Genomic DNA, 22,469 nt, shown 5'->3' with positions numbered 1-22,469 from the left:
CTCTTGATGCCAATGCCCATCCAGCACTGGCATCACTGTCCCCACCTTCAGACAAATCAAAGGTGAAGAGGAAGTCCGGGCTGCAGCTGCTCTCTCACTTCCTCTACCTGTTCAATTCGACAGGAGGCGGGAACAAGACCCTGGAGCTGATTGGGCGCCGGAATCATGCGTCACAACAGCAGCAGAGCCCCGTGAAAGTGAACGCCAACAACACAGGAACAGTGCTGGCATGAGAACTGTGTATAAGCTTTATTATTTTATGTGGGCCAAGTGAGGGGTATGAGAACAAGATGTCCAAGTAGTGGATCACTTCTTTAAATCAAAAAGTCGCCTCTTTTACCACATTTTGAAAAAGTTTCAACTTGCTGCTCAAAAAGTTGCAAAAATGATAAGCCTGTTTTTCAATTTGCGCCGAATTCATGAATAGCATGTGACATTTTAATAAATATGGCATAGCATACTTCAGCGAATGCCAGCAGTGTTATCATAGTAGGAATGTAGAAAGACTAGCGTTTCATATGCCAGTCATGATCAAAATCTCGCTGAAGATGCATATCTTTTAGTTGCCCATGCACCACATTCAAAAATCCATGCTAATTCCCATTGGCAATATTACACATGTCAAGCTATGATTGACCATGCCACAATGAAGCTCCATTCTATTAAGGCTTATTTACACATCAGTATTTGGTCAGTATTTTGTATCAGTGTTTCATGCCAAAACGAGGAGTGGAACATAACGAAAAAAACTATAATTGACAGATTGACACCTGTTTTGTGTTTTGAAGACTCTCCCTCTTTTGGCATACAAATACTAATCAAAATACTGATGTGTTAATAAAGCCTAAGAAAAGGGATGGCGTAACAAAGCAAAAAGAATCAAAATACTTACTCAAAGTGTGCAACTTTTAGAACCCAGAAAACGAGTTTAAATACTTCAGATCAATTTGTCAAAGCAAGACATTTTTTCCCCTTTTTTCTTAAAGGTAGCAGTCTTTTACACCTAAGTTTTCCATTTTGCCTTTTCTCATTATTCTTATGACAAAACTCACTGCTGCTGTCAGGTAGACAATTATTCACTTGAGCCTGTAAAGAATTAGTTTTTTTAGTCATTAAAGCAATCATAGTCTTGAAGGTTAATTCACAAAAATAATTTGACATATTAAATCTAAAGCTATCAAATGCAATAAAGAAATCTGCAGCTGCACATTAATGGATGTTGTAAGTAATAAAATAATTGCAACGTGCAAGCTGTTTAAACTATGTAATGTGCCATTTCACACAATAATTCTTTCACATGAGATAACAATCTAATTCTGTAGACTGCTTTAATACCTTAAAAAATGTAAGAACTTAACTTAAACTTCACTGTACATTAGAAAAAAAAAAAACACAGCTCTGACTACTAGGCCTCCTTCACACATTCTGATATTTCAGGTGCTGGAAAAATCAGTACATATGTCCATGTGCGCCATTCGTGTTCACCATCCATGTGACGCACACCGGAATAGAATGAAGAATAGAAATTACAGATGTTTAGGTGTTAAAGATGTGAAAAGATAGAGATATGCCTACAATTGTTAACATTTGGTATTCTTATTATTGTGAAGCAAACAACAAATAGCACAAATTAACTGAAAACTTCAGTGTGCATAACTATTCACCTTACCTAATGTCAGTACTTTGTAGAGCCTCCTTTTGCTGCAATTACAGCTGCAAGTCACCTTGGATAAGTCTCTACGAGTTTTCCACATCTTTCCACTGGGATTTTTGTCCATTCCTCAAGGCAAAAACTGCTCCAGGTCCTTCCAATTAGATGGTTTGCTCTAATGAACTGAGCAGTCTTCAAGTCTGACCACAAATTCTCAATTGGATTAAGGTCTGGGCTTTGACTAGGTCAATCCAAAATATTTACATGCTTCCCCTTAACCACTCTGGTGTTGCTTTAGCAGTATGATTTGGGTCATTGTCTTGTTGGAAGGTGAACCTCCATCCCAGTCTCAATTCACTGACAGACTGAAACATGTTTTGCTTAAGAATATCCCTGTATTTCGCACCATCATCTTCACCTCAACTCAGACAATTTTCCCTGTCCCTAATTGCGAAAAATATCGCAATATGGTGTTCTTGGGGTGATAAGCTGTGGTGGTTTGGCGCCAGACTTAGGCTACTTTCACACTTGAGTTTTTTTGCTGCGCGCTTTTGCACACACAAACGCATGAAAAAACGCATCATGCATTTGTGTGCGTTTTTAGCAGGTTTTGATGTGTTTTTAAAAAAATGCATGCGTTTTTTGCGCATACGTGCGCATTACAATGCGCATGTATGCGCACCCATAGACTATAATGGGTGTTTTGCTATAAAAACGCATTCATGCGCATGCGTTTTTTGGGGGCAAGTCGGACGCACAAAAAATGCAACAGGAAGCATTTTGTGCGCCCGAGCGCACACTACAAAAAAACGCATGCGCATACAAACGCGTACAAACGCATGTGTATGCACACCTATGCGCACCCATGTGAAAGTATAGGGAAAAAAACGCATGCTTTTTTTGCGCTAATAAACAGCGCAAAAAAACGCAAGTGTGAAACCAGCCTTAGCCCTTGGTGACCAAAAGGTTCAATTTTGGTCTCATCTGATCACTGCACCTTCCTTCATAGATTTGGGCAAACTCAAAATGAGCCTTACAATTTTTGTAAGTAAAGCCTTTTCTGCCCACTCTTCCATAAAGGCCACTATGGAAGAGTGGTACACTCTATGGAGTTTACGGCTTGTTTTGGTCATATGGACAGATACTCCAGTATCTGTTCAGGAACTCTGCGGCTCCTACAGGATTAACTTTTGTCTCTGTACTGCCACTTTGACTATTGCTTTACTTGTCATGTCTTTCGGCAAACTCAAAATGAGCCTTACAATTTTTGTAAGTAAAGCCTTTTCTGCCCACTCTTCCATAAAGGCCACTATGGAAGAGTGGTACACTCTATGGAGTTTACGGCTTGTTTTGGTCATATGGACAGATACTCCAGTATCTGTTCAGGAACTCTGCGGCTCCTACAGGATTAACTTTTGTCTCTGTACTGCCACTTTGACTATTGCTTTACTTGTCTTGTCTGAAGGTTTTTGTGGGTGACCCTCTTTTGGCAAGTTTGTTGTGGTGCCATGTTCTTTCCATTTGATGATAATGGATTTGATGGTGCTCCTAGGGATCATCAAAGATTGGAACATTTTTTTATAACCCAATCTGGACTTGTACTTCTCAACAACTTTGTCCCTCACTTATTTGGAGACCTTCTTCGTCTTCATGGTGTTGTTTGGTTAGTGGTGCCTCTCTCTTATTGTTGTTGCAGTCTCTGTGGCCTTTCAGAAAAGGTGTATATATACTGATAGACCATGTGACACTTGTGGACTTTTCATTAAACATGTGACTTATGAAGGTAATTGCTTGCACCAGAAATTTCTAGGGGCTTCATTGCTAGAGGGAGTGAATACATGTGCACATGGCAAGTTTTAGTTATTTGATCCCATAAATTCAATTTATACCTATATTTTTCTCACTTCACCAACTTAGACTATTTAGTGCTGATGCACCACACACAAATCGGATTACAAAAATATTTAAACACAGGTCATAATGTAACAAAATGTAACAAAATAGGTAAAAAACCAACGGGAGGTGAATTCTTATGCAAGCCACGATAGAGCAATAGATAGATATCTGCGAGCTATATAATTAGTGATGTGCGGGTGTAGTATTTACTGTACTTGTATTTAGCAAATAAAGAAATGAAAAAATTATTTGGGGTCCCCCCTTTTTTTGTTAACCAGAAAATGTAAAGCAGAAAGCTGCGTGCTGATATTATCAGGCTGGAAAGGTGAATGAATATTGAGCCCTTACCAGCCTAAAATACCAGCTCTCAGTCACCCCACAAATGGTCTGCTGGGATTTGTCAAAAATCGCAGTTGGCATCATGCCTTACGCTTAGTAATTTAGAGATGTCTATCAGACATTACTAACCCAGCAATCAAAAATAAAAATGCACACACAAAAAAATTATTTATTTGAAAAAATACTCACTCACACAATCCCTGGTTCACCATCTTATATACAAAAAAACATGCAGGTCCGATGTATTTATGTAAATCTACTGTAGTCCAAAGAAGGATAACAGAAAAACATAAAAGGGTTTCAATTTATTTGAAAAAATGTTTTCACACAGGTCCGACGTAGTACAACATTCCCCGAGTCTGGCCTTGGCGACTGTGCACACAATGACGTATGTGCAGTCCTATAGTTTACAATGGGTGTGTGTGTTTAAATGTCTTCGGTATATGTGAAAACTGTCACTACATGTACCAGAGACTGATATGTGAAGGGAGCCTAAGGACACTTTCATATGTTTAGTATTTGGTCAGTATTTTACATCATAAGCTAAAACCAGGAATGGAACAATCAGAGGAAAAGTACACATGTGGTCAAAATTGTTGGTACCCCTCATTTAATGACAGAAAAACCCACAATGGTGACAGAAATAACTTGAATCCAACAAAAGTGATCGGACCCAAAGAGTGGTCGTAAATGGCTGCACATCCAGTTGGAAGAATGTCTCAAGTGGGGTACCACAGGGCTCTGTCCTGGGCCCTGTATTGTTCAACATCTTTATCAACGATTTAGATGAAGGAATTGAGGGTAAACTGATTAAATTTGCTGATGACACAAAGCTAGGAGGGATAGCTAATACTAGAGAAGAGAGAGAGAGGATTCAAAAAGATTTAAATAAACTGGAGAAGTGGGCAGTAACTAACAGAATGCTTTTTAACAGGGAGAAATGCAAAGTACTACATCTGGGCAATAAAAATGAAAAAAGCATATATAGAATGGGAGGAATAGGGCTAAGTGACAGCACATGTGAAAAAGACTTGGGTATACTAATAGATCACAGACTGAATATGAGTCAACAGTGTGATGCAGCAGCAAAAAAAGGCAAATGCAGTTCTAGGATGTATTAACAGAAGCATACAGTCTAGATCACGTGAGGTCATTGTTTCCCTCTACTCCTCTTTGGTCAGACCTCATCTGGAATATTGTGTCCAGTTTTGGGCACCACATTTTAAAAAAGACATCATCAAACTGGAGCAAGTTCAGAAAAGAGCGACCAGAATGGTGACCGGTCTGCAAACCCTGTCTTATGAGGAAAGGTTGCAGGATTTGGGAATGTTTAGTTTGCAAAAGAGAAGACTGAGAGGAGACTTAATTGCTGTCTACAAATATCTAAAGGGCTGTCACATTGTAGAAGGATCAACTTTATTCTCATTTGCACAAGGAAAGACTAGAAGCAATGGGATGAAACTGAATGGGAGGAGACACAGATTAGATATTAGAAAAAACTTTTTGACAGTTAGAGTGATCAATGAGTGGAACAGGCTGCCACGAGAAGTGGTGAGTTCTCCTTCAATGGAAGTCTTCAAACAGAGGCTGGACAGACATCTGACTGGGATGATTTAGCGAATCCTGCTTTGAGCAGGGGGTTGGACCAGATGGCCCAGGAGGTCCCTTCCAACTCTACGATTCTATGATTCTATGAAATCAAAAATCTATGAAAATTAACAAATGAAAGTCAGACATTGCTTTTCAATCATGTTTCCACAGACTTTTTAAAAAAAATAAAACTCATGAAATAGGCTTGGACAGAAATGATGGTACCCTTAACTTAATATTTTGTTGCACAACCTTTTGAGACAATCACTGCAATCAAACGATTCCTGTAACTGTCACTGAGGCTTCTGCACCTCTCGACAGGTATTTTTGCCCACTCCTCAAAAGCAAGCTGCTCCAATTGTCTCGTCTTTGAAGGTTGCCTTTTCCATATGGCATGTTTCAGCTCTTTCCAAAGATACTCAATAGGATTTAAGTCAGGGCTCATAGAAGGCCATTTCAGAATAATCCACTGTTTTCCTCTTAGCCATTCTTGGGTGTTTTAGCTGTGTGTTTTGGGTCAGTATCCTATTGCAAACCCATGACCTGCGACTGAGACCAAGCTTTCAGACACTGGGCAGCACATTTCTCTCTAGAATCCCTTGAAATTCTTGAGATTTTATTGTACCCTGCATGGATTCTAGACACCCTGTGCTAGATGCAGCAAAACCACCCCAGAACATAACAGAGCCTCCTCCATGTTTCACAGTAGGGACAGTGTTCTTTTCTTGATATGCTTCATTTTTGCATCTGTGAACATAGAGTTGATGTGCCTTGCCAAAAAGTTCCATTTTTGTCTCATCTGTCCATAGGACATTCTCCCAGAAGCTTTGTGGCTTTTCACCATGTAGTTTGGCAAATTCCAGTATGGTTTTTTTATGATTTTTTTTTTAACAATGGTGTACTCCTTGGTCGTTTCCCATGAAGTCCACTTTGGCTCATACAGCGACGGATGGTGCGATCTGACACTGATGTTCCTTGCGTTTGAAGTTCACATTTAATCTGTTTAGAAGTTTTTCTGGGCTCTTTTGTTACCATTTGTATTATCCGTCTCTTTGATTTGTCATCAGTTTTCCTCCTGCAGCCATGTCCAGGGAGGTTGGTTAAAGTCCCATGGAGCTTAAATTTATGAATAATATGTGCAACTGTAATCACAGGAACATCAAGCTGCTTGGACATGGTCTTATAACTTTTACCTTTAACATGTCTGTCTCTAATTTTCTTTCTAATCTCCTGAAACAACTCTTTCCTTCGCTTCCTCTGGTCCATGTTGAGTGTGATACACACAGTGAATATCTGTAGCCTTCTATACAGGCCCACTCACTGATTCCAAGATTGTAGACACCTGTGATGCTAATTAGTGGATACACCTTGATTTAACATGTCCCTTTTTGTCACATTATTTTCAGGGGTACCATCATTTCTGTCCAGGCCTATTTCATGAGTTTTATTTTTTTAATTCTGTGGAAGCATGGTTGAAAAGCAACGTCTGACTTCCATTTGTTCATTTTCATAGATTTTTGATTTATTATTACTTTTGTCAGATTCAAGTTATTTCTGTCACCATTGTGGGTTTTTCTGTCATTAAACAAGGGGTAACAACAATTTTCACCACATGTGTATAATAGAAACACGTCACGTCTTCTGTATTTATCACCAACTCATGATATTGGCTTACATGCTGAGGTAAAATACTGACCAAATACTGAGGAAATATACTGACCAAATACTGAACGTATGAACGATATATACTTAATTGTAAAGTGCTGCGGAATATGTTGGTGCTATATAAAGTAAAATTATTATTATTATTATTATTAGAATCATAGGTCAAAACAACAAGATGGAGTGATTAGCACCAAATTTATTAAAAATTAATGCCTTCTAACCTCTTCCAGACGTGGCAATATTCCATTTTTGCAATTTACGGTAGTTTTTTTCTCCTTTTCATAGAATCATAGAATCGTAGAGTTGGAAGGGACCTCCTGGGCCATCTGGTCCAACCCCCTGCTCAAAGCAGGATTCGCTAAATCATCCCAGTCAGATGTCTGTCCAGCCTCTGTTTGAAGACTTCCATTGAAGGAGAACTCACCACTTCTCGTGGCAGCTTGTTCCACTCATTGATCACTCTAACTGTCAAAAAGTTTTTTCTAATATCTAATCTGTGTCTCCTCCCATTCAGTTTCATCCCATTGCTTCTAGTCTTTCCTTGTGCAAATGAGAATAAAGTTGATCCTTCTACAATGTGACAGCCCTTTAGATATTTGTAGACAGCTATTAAGTCTCCTCTCAGTCTTCTCTTTTGCAAACTAAACATTCCCAAATCCTGCAACCTTTCCTCATAAGACAGGGCATGCAGACCGGTCACCATTCTGGTCGCTCTTTTCTGAACTTGCTCCAGTTTGTTGATGTCTTTTTTAAAATGTGGTGCCCAAAACTGGACACAATATTCCAGATAAGGTCGGACCAAAGAGGAGTAGAGGGAAATAATGACTTCACGTGATCTAGACTGTATGCTTCTGTTAATACATCCTAGAATTGCATTTGCCTTTTTTGCTGCTGCATCACACTGTTGACTCATATTCAGTCTGTGATCTATTAGTATACCCAAGTCTTTTTCACATGTGCTGTTGCTTAGCCCTATTCCTCCCATTCTGTATATGCTTTTTTCATTTTTATTGCCCAGATGTAGTACTTTGCATTTTTCCCTGTTAAAAACCATTCTGTTAGTTGCTGCCCACTTCTCCAGTTTATTTATATCTTTTTGAATCCTCTCTCTCTCTCTTCTCTAGTATTAGCTATCCCTCCTAGCTTTGTGTCATCAGCAAATTTAATCAGTTTACCCGCAATTCCTTCATCTAAATCATTGATAAAGATGTTGAACAATACAGGGCCCAGGACAGAGCCCTGTGGTACCCCACTTGAGACATTCTTCCAACTGGATGTGCAGCCATTTACGACCACTCTTTGGGTCCGATCACTAAGCCAGTTATGAATCCACCTAACAGTTGCCTTGTCCATTCCATACTTAGTCATTTTTTCAATAAGGATTGTATGAGATACTTTGTCAAATGCTTTGCTGAAGTCAAGATATACTATATCTACAGCATTTCCTTGATCCACCCAATCAGTGATTCCGTCATAGAAGGAAATTAAGTTAGTCTGACATGACTTATTAGTTACAAACCCATGCTGACTCTGTTTAATCACTTCATTCTTATCCAGGTACTGACATACATGTTGTTTAATAATTTGTTCAAAGATCTTTCCTGATATAGAAGTCAGACTCACTGGCCTATAGTTGCCTGGGTCCACCTTCTTCCCCTTTTTGAAGATAGGAACAACATTTGCTCTTCTCCAGTCTTCTGGGACTTCTCCTGTTCTCCAAGAATTTTTAAAGATTATGGAGAGGGGTTCAAAAATTTCTTCTGCTATCTCCTTCAGTACTCTGGGGTGTAATTCATCTGGACCTGGAGACTTGAATTCATTTAGGTTAGCTAAGTGTTTCCTCACTATCTTTCTGTTTATAGATATCCTGGATTCTTCTATACCCTTAATAGGACAGTGAAGAACAGTTGATGTTACGTTTCCTTTCTGAGAGAAAACAGATGCAAAATAGGAATTTAAAAGTTTGGCCTTCTCAACATCCTGTCTTACCATTTCATCATTTTTATCCTGTAAAAATCCTATAGCATCTTTGACTTTTCTTTTACTTTTGACATATCCCCAAAATCCTTTATTATTGCTTTTGACATCTCTTGCAAGCCTCAATTCATTTTCAGCTTTAGTAATCTGATTTGGGCCCTGCAGGTTCTGCAGACAGCATTATATTCTTCTTTAGATATGCCTCCCTCTTTCCATTTTATAAACATTTTTTTCTTCCTTTTTAGCATGTGCTTAAGTTCTGTGTTCATCCATCCTGGTTTCCTTAAATGCTTCCTATTCTTCTCTCTTTTTGGAATTGTTAACAATTGTGCTTTGAGAATTTCATTTTTCAAGATTTCCCATCCTTCCTGGACATTTTTGTCTTTAAGGATATCCAGGCATTGGATCCCTCCAATTCTCTTTCTGAATCCCTTAAAATCTGCCTTTCTGAAATCTAACCTTGACGTCTGAGTCTTCACAGGTCTTCCTCCTCTAGTTATCCAAAATTCTAAAATAGCATGGTCGCTACCTCCTAGGGTCCCAGCCACTTTTACCTCCTCAACCATTTCCTCTCTGTTTATAAGGATTAGATCCAAGGTAGCAGTTCCCCTTGTTTTCTCCCCTACCTTTTGGAAGATAAAGTTGTCAGCAAGAGAGGATAAGAATTTCCTTGACCTGTTAGTTTTGCCTGAGAGAGATTCCCAACAAATGTCTGGATAGTTGAAATCTCCCATGACAACTATGTCATATTTTTTGGAGAACTTGGCCATTTGATGCATAAAGAGTTCATCCATATCTTCAGCTTGCACAGGCGGCCTGTAGTAAATGCCTACAATGGTGTCCTTTCCATTGTTCTGTCCTTGTATTCTTACCCAAACAGTTTCCACAGAACTCCCAGTCTCTGAAGCTTCAATCTCTGTGCAGATATACGCGTTTCTAACATACAATGCGACACCTCCTCCTCGTTTATCAAGTCTGTTTCTTCCAAGAGTAATAACTTTTTCATTTTTCTGTCAGCATCGCCATATGAGGGCTTGTGTATGCAACATGACTTGCAGTTTTGAATGACACCATTCATTTTACCATCAATACCCTGCAAAATAGGAATTGACTAGGAAACAAGTGACATTAAAAAAAGAGCACAATGTCGAAATTGTGTTTTTGTTTTTTTGCGGCTGTAATACTATAGTAAAAACCTAAGTGGTGAAAGTACCATGTGAGCACACAGGAAGAAGACAGGAAGAGAGATGCAGACACCGGGACTGAGATGTAGCAGAGCTGGGTATGCAGATGCCAGGAGGGTGAGTAGGACTGGGGGAGGGTGAACCATGCCATATTCACCTGTCCCCGTTCCACCACTGCGCTGTCTCCCGGGTCCTCTGGCTGTGATGTTTAGGTCAGATGGCGCAATGAAGTGATTAGTGCGCACCCTCTGCCTGAACAGTCACTGCAGAGAGCCGGCGATGCTGACTAGCAGCAGTCAGTGACGAAAGGGAGTGTATCATTTTTTTTAAATCGCAGCAGCAGCATTATATGGGGCATATATTAATATGGAGCATGTTATGGGGCCACCATTAACCTTTCTGCAGCATTATATGGGGCATATTTTAATATGGAGCATCTTATGGGGCCACCATTAACCTTTGTGCAGCATTATATGGGGCATATAATAATATGGAGCATCTTATGGGGCCACCGTTTTACTTTTATTAGTATCTATTTTTGTTTTTTAAATTTACCAGTAGCTGCTGCATTTCCCACCCTCGGCTTATACTCGAGTCAATACGTTTTCCCATTTTTTTGTGGCAAAATTAGGCGCCTAAGCTCATACTTGGGTCAGCTTATACTCGAGTATATACAGTAAATATTTGATACACTGCCTATTTTGCAAGTTTTTTTGGAGAGGTCTGTAATTTTTATCGTAAGTGCACTTCAACTTTCAGAGACAGAATTTAAAAAAATCCAGAAAATCACATTCACATTGTATGACTTTTTACATAATTAATCTGCATTTTGTTGCATGAAATAAATATCTGATGCAATAGAAAATCAGAACTTAATATTTGGTACAGAAACCCTTGGTCGCAATTACAGAGGTCAGACGTTCCCAGTAGTTCTTGACCAAGTTTGCACACATTGCAGCAGGGATTTTGGCCCACTCCTCCATACAGATCTTCTCCAGATCTTTCAGGTTTCGTTGCTGTTGCTGGGCATCATTGAGTTTAAGCTCCCTCCAAAGATTTTCTATTGGGTTCTGGTCTAGAGACTGGCTTGTACACTCCACCACCTTGAAATCTTGCGATACATGACCCCATCCATCCTTTCTTCAATACAGTGTAGTCATCCTGTCCCTTTTTCAGAAAAGCACCCCCAAAGTATGATGTTTCCCCCACCATGCTTCACGGTTGGGATGGTGTTCTTGGGATGCACTCATCCTTCCTCCTCCAAAGATGGTGAGTTAAATTGATAACAAAAAGTTATATTTTGACCTTCTCCCATGAAACCTCTGAATCATACTTATGGTCATTGGTGAACTTCAAACAGGCCTGGACATGTGCTGGCGTAAGCAGGATGACCTTGCATGCCCTGCAGGATATTAATCCATGACGTTGTAGTGTGTTATTAAAGGTAATGTTTGAGATTGTGGTCCCAGCTCTCTTCAGGTCATTGATAAGGTCCTCCCATGAAGTTCTGGGCTGATTCCTGACCTTTCTCAGAAAGTCACTTAAGTAAAACAGGAAGCTTTATCTACCTACAATAGGGAGAAAGGACTCTCAACACCAATTTTCAGTTTTAAGTGCTGCTGAAATCTACTGTTCTAAGGCTGGTTTCACATTAGCGCTTTTGTGCGCAGCGCATCGTGCGCACCCGTGCGCATGCGCACTGCGCACCTATGTTTAACATGACGTGCGCATGGTCTTGCGCACACTTGCGTTTTCGTGCGCATGCGTTTTTTTGTCATTCGCGCCAGGCGCGCCAGACGCAACATGTTGCATTTTTTGGTGCGCCCTGTCTCGGCAAAAAAACGCATGTGCACACTTGCGCACGGAATGCGCAAAAACAACACATTGAAGTCTATGGGAACGCATGCGTGCGCATGGTCTTGCGCACGCTTGCGTTTTTTTGCGCATGCGTTTTTGAGTTAAACAAGTCTAGAATGTTCTCTAGACAATGGAAAAAATGTCACACCTAAAAACGCATGTGCATAAAAAACGCAAACACATGCAAAAACGCATGTAAAACGCAAGCAACGCTGTGTTTTTTTGATGCATCAGCATGCGCATGACGTTAAAAAAACGCGCATTTGTTTTGCGTTTTTATTTGCGTTTTTTTATGCGCACGATGCGCTGCGCAAAAAAAACGCTAATGTGAAACTAGCCAATAGGGTTTTCTGTTTTTTTTTTCTTTTCCTACAGTTCTTATACTGTGGGGGGGATCACAAGAAGAAGTTATAAAAGGGAAGACTTCAAGACACATGTTTGGGGCTTGTTGATTCTGTGTCCGTTGCAGCAAGATACTGATGCCAGTGCTTGGACTATTAGAGACTGGCTATCATTGGCCGCATGGTATTGTGTTGTCTTGCCCACACTGCTGCATTTGTGGAGCTATTCTTAGGACTAATGAATTTTCCGTGGTGTTGGATTACTGGGTGGCACCCCAGAATTTGTTCCTGTTGCTGTGTTGCAGACTCTGGGGAATTATATCTCTGTTTGTTTCAATATTCTCCAAGTGATGCCATACAGGCTATTTGATTGGTCGTCAGTCTGTTGCCCCTGCCTGTTCTGTCATCCAGCCCATCACAAGCTGGTGGCAGCAGTGGTATAAGAGCAGAGGGAATGGAGAACAATAGCGAGGCAACCAATGGAAACAGAACCACAGGAATCTGGAATGGGGTGAACCTACAAACAAAGGTCTGTGAATTAGGGGTCAGTTACAAAGGACTGTCCAAGGATCAATTAATTGAGGTTTTGGAAGAAAGTAAATTTCAAAATGGCACTGAAAAGGGCATCTGCAGAAAAGACTGAATTTAGAGGTAAATTGTATATATGAAGGTGATACAAAGGAAACATGAGTTCTTGTTGGAATCTTACTCATGGCGACCATTAATTATATTTCTTCACAGTAGAAGGGAGGTAACTGTTTACTGCCTCACAGCTATGACACAGTTCTGAGCTTTGTCATGCAGTGAAGTGGAGATAGGGGGATGAGTCCGGTGCTGTAGCTCTCTCCCTTCTATCCTGAGGTAATAAAGATGCTACTGGCTTTCCTGACTGCTTCTATGATTATAGCAATCGCTTCCCAGGAAGAGCTGGTCTGCCTGATTTCACTCTGACAGGAGACTCTCTAGCACACACCTTACCCTTGGATTTCCAGGACACAATCACAACTTTCCCAGTATCCCCTGGGGCTGAGCTAACCACTCCTTGTCTGCTATAACCATTTTAACCCCTATAGTTGCTGGACAATTCTAAATCAACACTGCATCTTCTATCTGTCACAAAATGCCCAGAAAAGTCAATGGGTTGTGTAGAGTGAGGTAGTGATGTCATTGTTGTGGGAAAGAATTATATATATGTTTGGTTGTTTGATTGTTGTTTGATTGTTCACCAGTCCGCTATACTTTCCTGCTCTGTCACACACCCCTTCACACAATCGTTTTTCCTGTCTTATGATATTTCAATTTGAATATATTTCCACCTCTTCTTTCTAGTATGAAATTTCTGCTGTTATAGCCAGGTTGATAATTGTTTATACTGTTCGAAGTCTCATTTTCCTGCCTTTAAAAGTATGAGGTTATCATAGAGGATTATGTTCTTCATGCCTGATACTTCAATAATTTATAATAAAACACAGAGGTTTGTGAATATGACTGTCATTTTTTTCATGCTTTCTTTAAAGGCCAAAAAAGGAAGATTTTGCAAAGTATGTCTAAAGTCATTTCATTCTTCTTAACCTTTAGAAGATATATAGAAAAAACAAAACAATACAAGTGAAAACAACTTCTTATAAGACCAGAGGAAATGTTTCACGCAAGAGTCATCAACAATCTTAGTTATGTAAATCAGTCATTTATTTCCTGTTCCTGGACACAAGCACAATAGTAAATTATCGCAATTGATTGGGAGAACAAAGTGTGAAGTAAACAAGATTGTAGAAATAATATCTTAAAATTGCAAAATGTGATAAAATATGACGGTGGATTCTAACTTTAAGCACAAAATGTACAAAGTATAATTTCATAAGAACAAAAGGCGTGCCTACAGCTCAGTATTTCCAATGGTTATGCCCTTCTACTCTTCAATGATTTATTTTTACAGAGTCCAGATTTCCTCTTTCCGTTAATGAACAGAACAGGAATGTCACTGAGAAAATAAAATGGAAAATGAACATGATACCCAGCAGGCCGAAAAGGAGTCACATCATTAAAGTCACTTACACAGGGTTAATCAGTGTGATTATATAACATGTTATGGTATATAACATAAAATGTCCACCTTGCCTCCCATTTATGACATCCTTACTTCATACATAGTTACAAACTATTTTTCATTACTTTCATAAGGCTGAGTGCAACAGTTAATCCAGTTATTACTTGGAGGGTATATAACCCGCATGATCACATATGTGTCGTGCTTTCCCCTCTAGCATTATACAAAGTTTCAAAGATGAATCATCAATTTGTCGGAAACCATTGAAGAGAAATATCCTCATCTGGAAGCCATGTAATACTTACTACAATTCAAAAAATGATGACATTCCACCCATGGAGACTAATAAAGTCCTCTATCACTTGTATTGACTCTTTAGACTGCATAATGAAAGCTCCCATGAACAGCTAATAAATGCAAATTCAATACACAAAATAAACCTCAGTTCATATCAGACCATTACATGGCTAAATGATAATAAAAATAGAATTAGACCTACCAGTAATTTGGTTTCTAGGAACCTTCCACGACAGAATAGGAGGTTGTCTCCAACCCTAAAAGGGGACAGGAAGCACAAAGACTAGCACTATAGCACCGGTTACCTTTAGATTTTCAGGAATTATCCAAGAACATAGGGAACATAAGGAACATTAGTGCTGTCATGGAAGGTTCCTAGAAACCAAATTACAGGTAGGTCTAATTCTATTTTCTCTAGTCACCTTACACGACAGCATAGGAGGAATACCAACCAATTCTGCACTGGGGGACAATGGCCTGAAGCACTTTCTGGCCAAAGGCTAAATCCCTACTGGACAATAAGTCCAATCTATAGTGTCTGGTAAAGGTATGAAGTGAAGACCATGTTGCAGCCCTGCAAATCTGCTTGGTGGATGTGCCTGCTCTCTCAGCCCAGGAGACTGAGGTAGACCTTGTAGAATGAGCCTTGACCCCGGAGGAGGGTGTCATGTTCTGGGCCAGATATGTTTCAGATATGGCCCTCCTGATCCAATTCACAATGGTACTCTTTACCACTTTCTTCCCTTTATTTTGACCCGATGAATGTACAAATAAATTTTGGTCAATTATCCATGGTTTGGTTTGTTCTAAGTAGCGCAAAAGAGTACGCCAAACATTGAGAGTATGGAATTCGTCCTCCTTTGGATTTGTTGGATTCTGGCAAAAGGAGGGGAGGACGATGTCCTGTGAATGGTGGAAATCAGATACTACCTTAGGAAGAAAGGACGGATCAAGACAAAGCACTATAGAGTTGTCTCTAATTATTAGATAAGGTTCTCTTATGGATAATGCCTGGAATTCTCCTACACGTCTTGCTGTAGTTATAGTGACAAGGAAGGCTGCTTTAAATGAAATGAGCTGAGGAGTACAGAAAGACAGAGGCTGTGTGAGACCTTTGAGGACCAAATTTATATCCCAAGAAGGGGCAACAGTTTGCTTCCTGGGACGTAGTCGAAGGGCTGACACCATGAACCTTTTAATCCAATGATGGTTGGCTAAGTCCTGATCAAATACAGAGCTCAAGGCAAAGACTTGAACCTTCAAAGTATTGGGTTTAAGGCCTAATTCTAGCCCTTTTTGCAGAAAGTCCAATATCTGGGAAATATTGATGTGGAAAGGATCAGATACATTAGGAGTACACCAGGATGAAAACCTCTTCAACACCTTAGTATAAATAGCATTGGTGACTTGTTTCCTGGACTCTTGTAAAGTAGAAATTACTTTGTCTGAAAGCCCTCGTATACGCAACGCCTGGGCTTTAGCAACCAGGCAGCTAAATTCAACCTTTGAGGATTCGGATGACATAGAGGTCCCTGCAAAAGATGGTTAGCGTCTAACGGCAAATAAACTGGACCGTCTATCTGGAGATCAATGATGAGGTTGAACTAGCTCCTCAGCCACACCGGAGATACTAGGATGGATGGCACCTGATCCTCCCGAATCTTCTGAAGGGTCCTTGCCAGAATTGGAATCGGAGGAAATGCATAAGCCAACCGGAAGCTCCACTTCTGAGCAAGGGCATCCACTCCCATGGATGTGCTCCCCTGAAGTTTGAGGTGGGCTACTGTAGTGATGTTGTCCGAATATACCTTGACGTGATGGTCGAAGACCAGGCTGCCTTCTACTAGAAGAGTTTCTCCACCGCTTTTAGCTCTCTGAAGTTGGAGGACCTGGCACTTATCTCTGGACTCCAGTGTCCCTGGAGCAGGTTAAGGGATACTACGGTACCCCAGCCTCTCTTGCTGGCATCAGAAGATATCATGACCAGAGGTGATTGAGACCAGGTTACACCTCTGAAAAGATTTCTGGGGTTAACCACCAAGCTAGGGAAGCCTTTACACAGCCTGGAGTCTGAACCCTCCTGTTCAATGAGTTGGGGTTCCTGTTCCAGTTCTCAAGAATATGAGTTTGTAGAACTCTGGAGTCAGCCTGAGCCCAAGACACTGACTGAATACACGCTGTCATAGTGCCTAGGACAGACATGGCTGACTGAAGGGTAGGGGAGCGCTGATTCCTGAAATCTGAGATTTTTGCCATTACAGCCAGGCAATGATCCTCTGGTAGTAGGGACATCTGTCTTTCCCAATCTAGTAGGATTCCCAGGAACCTTCTCATTTTGGAGGGTTGGAGCTGAGATTTCTTCAGATTTGGGAGCCACCCCAGAAATAGCAGAATGTCCAGAGACTTTGCTACGTGACTCCTGAGAATCTGAGCAGAAGGGTCTATGACTAGCAGAACATCCAGGTAAGGCACAATGCGGATGTGGGACAATGTCTCTGCCATTATCCTGGAGAACACCCTTGGCACTGAGGAGATGCCAAAGGGTAGCACGTTGTACTGATAGTGTCTCACTTGCTTGTTCTGTTGGACTGCAAACCTCAACTATTTCCTGTTGATTGTTGCCATGAAAAAATGAGGCCCTATGAGGGGAAAAGCTGATTTTACCGACTCCATATTGAATCTGAGATATAAAATATGACTGTTGAGAACCTTCAAATTTATGTTGATGTTCGCCTCCCTCGAAGGTTTTTTTTTACCAAAAAGAGCCGGGAGTAGTGACCCTTTCCTCACTCGTCCACTGGTACTGGGAAGATTGCATTTGATTTTAGCAGATCTTCTAGACCTGATATCAGCAAATTTTGGCTCCCTGAGATGGTATGGAGGTGACTCCAAGGATGGGAGGACTCGAACTCTATAAGAAGGCCCTCCTTGATAACGTTGAGGACTCACCGGCAATTGTAAATGGCCTGCCAATGGTGTAAGAAATCAGAGAGCCTCCCTCTCACAGAGTTGGAGTCATTGCTTATTCTATTGGAGCTGCTGCTGGGGGACAAGGATGTCCTTGCCCTTTCCTTTAGCATAACTCCATCTTCCAGTTTTCCCCTTACTCTTTGTTTGGGGGGTCTAAGGCAGAGAGGCAGGAAAAAAATGCTTTCTGGGGGGTTTTTGCTCCGTAAGAGCCTTCTTTTTATCCGTGGCCTTCTCCAGAATCTCATCAAGAGCTGGTCCAAAGACGTATTCGCCCTTAAAGGGGATGGAGCATAACTTAATTTTAGAAGTGACATCCCCACTATCTTGAGCCAGAGGGCTCTTCTGGCAGAGTTAGACTGAACCAGGGACCTGGCAGCAATTCGAATAGATTCCATAGATGCATCAGCCAAGAAAGCAGTCGCCTTTTGAAGTATTGGAAGAGAGTCCAACAAATCCCCTCTTTAGGTTCCTTGAGAGATATGATTCTCTAACTCATCCATCCATCGGAAGAGTGATCTGGCAACACAGATGGAAGCTATGTTGGACCTGAGTGCAGAGGTGGAAGTTTCCCAGGATTTTTTCAGCAGACTTTCTATCTTCCTATCCATTGTATCCTTAAGCTGTGAAGAATCCTCAAAGGGAAGTGCAGTTTTTTTCAGCTACTCTCGCCACTTGTACATCCACTTTAGGAATATCCCACTTAGCTGAATCACCCTCCAGAGGAAACCTACCGTATTTTTCGGACCATAAGACTTTTTTCCCAAAAGATTTTGGGGAAAAATGGGGGTTCGTCTTATGGTCCAGATGCACTTACCAGGAGACACCATCCGAGGCTGATGGGCGGTGATTTGGCAGATGATCGGTGGTGTGGGGGGCTCCGCTGGCATTGGTGGAAATCCCGGAGCCCCCGCACATCCATCCCGGGCTGGTGTGGCACTTTTGCAGGTGATCGGCGGTGCAGAGGCTCCCCCGGCATTTTGTGAAAGGAGCCCCCCCACTTCCATTGTTGTAATGCTGATTTGAAAATGGCCGCGCATAGTGAGATCTTGGGAGACGAGATGTCGTCCCGGGAGACGAGTTCTCATCTCCAGAGATCTCACTCTGCGCTTGCGCCACCTCCGGCCATTTTCCGCAGTGTTGGATGTTGATCTCCATGAGTTCATTCATGTTCATTTTTCACAGTCTTTTACTAGGCATTGCTCCTACTAGCCAATTTCCTACACCACACTTATGAGGGGCAATACCCCGAAACAGCTGTCTGTGGATGGATACCATGTTTTGGCATAGGTGGTTTCCTTCATTGGAGACTGCCCTTCTCGTGGTTGTTCCTTCCTGGGGAACGACCTGGCTAGTCATTGCTTGTGTTGAGAAACATGTGATGGTGTCTCCGTGGCTTGTGTTTTGCATGTTTTTGCATATTTCCCATAAGGGATGGGGGCATTGCTCTAGAATCACTGCGTTGAGAAACATGTGATGGTGTCTCCGCAGTGTTGGATGTTGATCTCCATGAGTTCATTCATCCTCATTTTTCACAGTAACTGCATCCCAGACACACTAAGGGGTGGAACCCACATCAATGTTAATTAAAGCTTTATTCTTTTTGGTGCATCCACTTCTGGCCATTGCCAATTCCCATGTTTGTTTTCCAGGTCAAGGAAAGTTTGATTCGCTAGAATGTATTATACGATATCTTCCCATGTGGTGGTAATTAGTCATGTCTTATATGGATGCTGCTTGGTTTACCACCTCCTTCACATCGAAAACCACATTTATTTTTATTATACAAATTAATTATTTAACGTATCCATTGCAGCATATCTTCTGCAGAAAATCTAATTATGTTTTCTGTATACAAACTATATCAAAGTGTTGAGTTACTGTATCTTCAGCTGCTCACGCTGAGATTATCTCAACATTTCTCCAGCACAACAAACTGCTCTCAGTCCTAGACTATTCAACTGAAATTGAACTTCTGTAATGAAGAGAGCAGTGGTGCCCCGGCCATACTAGTAGATCTGAAAGGACGGCTGTCTAGAGGTCTGTAATGCATGAGAATCCAATTATAGAACATGGTTAATAACTCTATTCATTTGCAGTATACTAACACTGCGCAACAAATTTCAGGGAAATTCTTGTCCCCTGAGAAAATTTAATTGTATCTTATAGATTTTGATATGCTGAACACGAATATGTGCTCCAAAAGTCTGTATCATGTAAGATTTTTAACCCCTTCATGACCAGAGCTATTTTCGATTTTTCGTTTTTCACTCCCCTTCTTTCCAGGGCCATAAATTTTTTATTTTTCTGTCAATATGGCCGTGTGATGGCTTATTTTTTGCAGGACGAGTTGTACTTTTGAACGACATCATTGGTTTTACCATGTCGTGCACTTGAAAACAGGAAAAAAATTCCAAGTGCTGTGAAATTGCAAAAAAAAGGGCAAACCCACACTTGTGTTTTGTTTGGCTTTTTTGCTAGGTTCACTAAATGCTAAAACTGACCTGCCATTATGATTTTTATGATTTTCCAGGTCATTATGAGTTCATAGACACCAAACATGTCTAGGTTCTCTTTTATCTAAGTGGTGAAAAAAAATTCCAAAGTTTGCTAAAACAAAAAAAAATTTGCACAATTTTCCGAGACCCATAGCGTCTCCATTTTTATGATCTTGAATTTATGCGGGCTTCTTTTTTGGTGACGAGCTGATGTTTTTAATGATACCACTTTTGTGCAGATACGTTCTTTTGATTGCCCGTTATTGCATTTTAATGCAATGTCACGGTGACCAAAAAAACTGCAATTCTGTCGTTTTGAATTTTTTATTGCTAAGCCGTTTAGCGATCAGGTTAATTCTTTTTTTTATTGATTGGCGATTCTGAATGCAGCAATACCAAAGATGTGTAGGTTTGATTTTCTTTTTATTGTTTTATTTTGATTGGGGCGAAAGGGGGGTGATTTGAACTTTTATGTTTTCATATATTGTTAAACACTTTTTTTTAACTTTTGGCATGCTTCAATAGCCTCCATAGCACGATCGCCTCTGCTACATAGAGGTGATGCTCAGATCACCTCTATGCTGTAGAATTACATTCTTGGTATGAGTGCCGGCCACAGGGTGGCGCTCATAGCAATCTACCATCAACAGCCATAGAGGTCTTGAGAAGACCTCTGGTTGTGCTGGCAACGCAGTGAAGACCCCCGATCACGTGATAGAGGTGACTGGTGTCCAGAAGTGCATTTAAATGCCCGCCGTCAGAGTTTGAGAGTGGCATTTAACTACTTAATAGGCGCGGGCGGATTGCGATTCCTCTCATGCCTATTGCGGGCACATGTTAGCTGTTAAAAACAGTTGACATGTCGCGGCTTTGAGGTGGGCTCACTGCCGGAGCACACCTCAAAGAGGGGGATACTGCCAGCTGACGTACTATTCCGTCAGCTGGCAGTAAGGGGTTAAGAAACAACAGTTTATAGTCTACATTAGGACGTCCCAGACACTACATAGATGTGCATTGTCAGTAGCAAAAGCAATTGTTCAAAAGTGTTTTGCAGACGACTTTAATTTATCGTTCTTTTCAATGATCTTTTTATTGTGTGGTGCAGTGACCGCTGTGTCCGCTAGGGGGCGCTGTGTGGGAGTCCCAGGACAGCCGTATAAACATTTCCATTGCCCTGATAGGTGTAGGATACTGAAAGATCATAATGATCAGCAGAGGTACTGCTAACTAGTACGTTCTGTTACAATGTGTCAGGGAAGCCTGTGTGTGGTTGTGTGCAATAGGACCTTGGGTGAGGTCATAGCCATGTGATCACCTGTGGGTGTGGTTATGGACCATATAAGGTACCTGAGGTCTGGTCACATGGGGTGAATGCTGGGACCTGATTGGTCCAGTTTGGAAGGTCCCGTGTGGAGAAGAATCTCCTCACTAACAGCACGTATGGACGCTGTGACTAATGGCGATGTGTGCCTGACCGTTCCCAGGGAGAGGGAAGGAACGTTAGCAGTGTAAAGCAGCATGCAAGATAACCCGGAGATGGGACTGCTACTGAGAGACTGTATAGCCTGCTGGCAAGATGAAGCACAGCTTGTGTGACTAGGAGGGCTAAAGGGGAGCAGAGCTCCAGTGTGAAGATACCCTGCTGTCTGCTATAAGACTGTTGCATATTACTGCTGGAGGTTTATGAAGGATGAATAAACCTCATGGACTATGATTTGTTGAAAATCCTGTGCCGGATGTGTTTTTTTTGATCACTGCAAGCGAGAACCCCCTACTTACATGACAGCGCTACCTCACAAATGGTGGAGAATTGCTAAGGGCAATATAGTAGCCTTGTTGCTGGGGGCAACGGAAAAGGACTGCCAAAAAAAATAGAAAAAAAACTTTGTTGCTAAGGGCTGCGATTCCAACAGCACTGTTGTGGAAGCCGTATACTGACAGCAGCTCAGTGAAAGAGACTGGTGATTGCTAGGGTGCCTCTGCGGATAAGAGGTACCCGAGGACCTGTGTGGCCGACACAGGTAATGGCAGGTGTTCGTTGTTGTACTGACCTGGATCAGTGAGCAAGGTCCTGGAGGGTCAGTGTTGGGAGGTTCTGGGAGAGGAATCGGATCCCTGGAACACTTGATATGACCTTGGACCTGGTGAGGCCGGTGTGTT

This window comes from Dendrobates tinctorius, unplaced genomic scaffold, assembly GCF_039654945.1.
Source record: "Dendrobates tinctorius isolate UK_male_01 unplaced genomic scaffold, ASM3965494v1 ptg000115l, whole genome shotgun sequence".
Classification (NCBI taxonomy): Eukaryota; Metazoa; Chordata; class Amphibia; order Anura; family Dendrobatidae; genus Dendrobates; species Dendrobates tinctorius.
The sequence above is the reverse complement of the archived record's forward strand: the minus strand, read 5'-3'. Positions refer to the sequence as shown.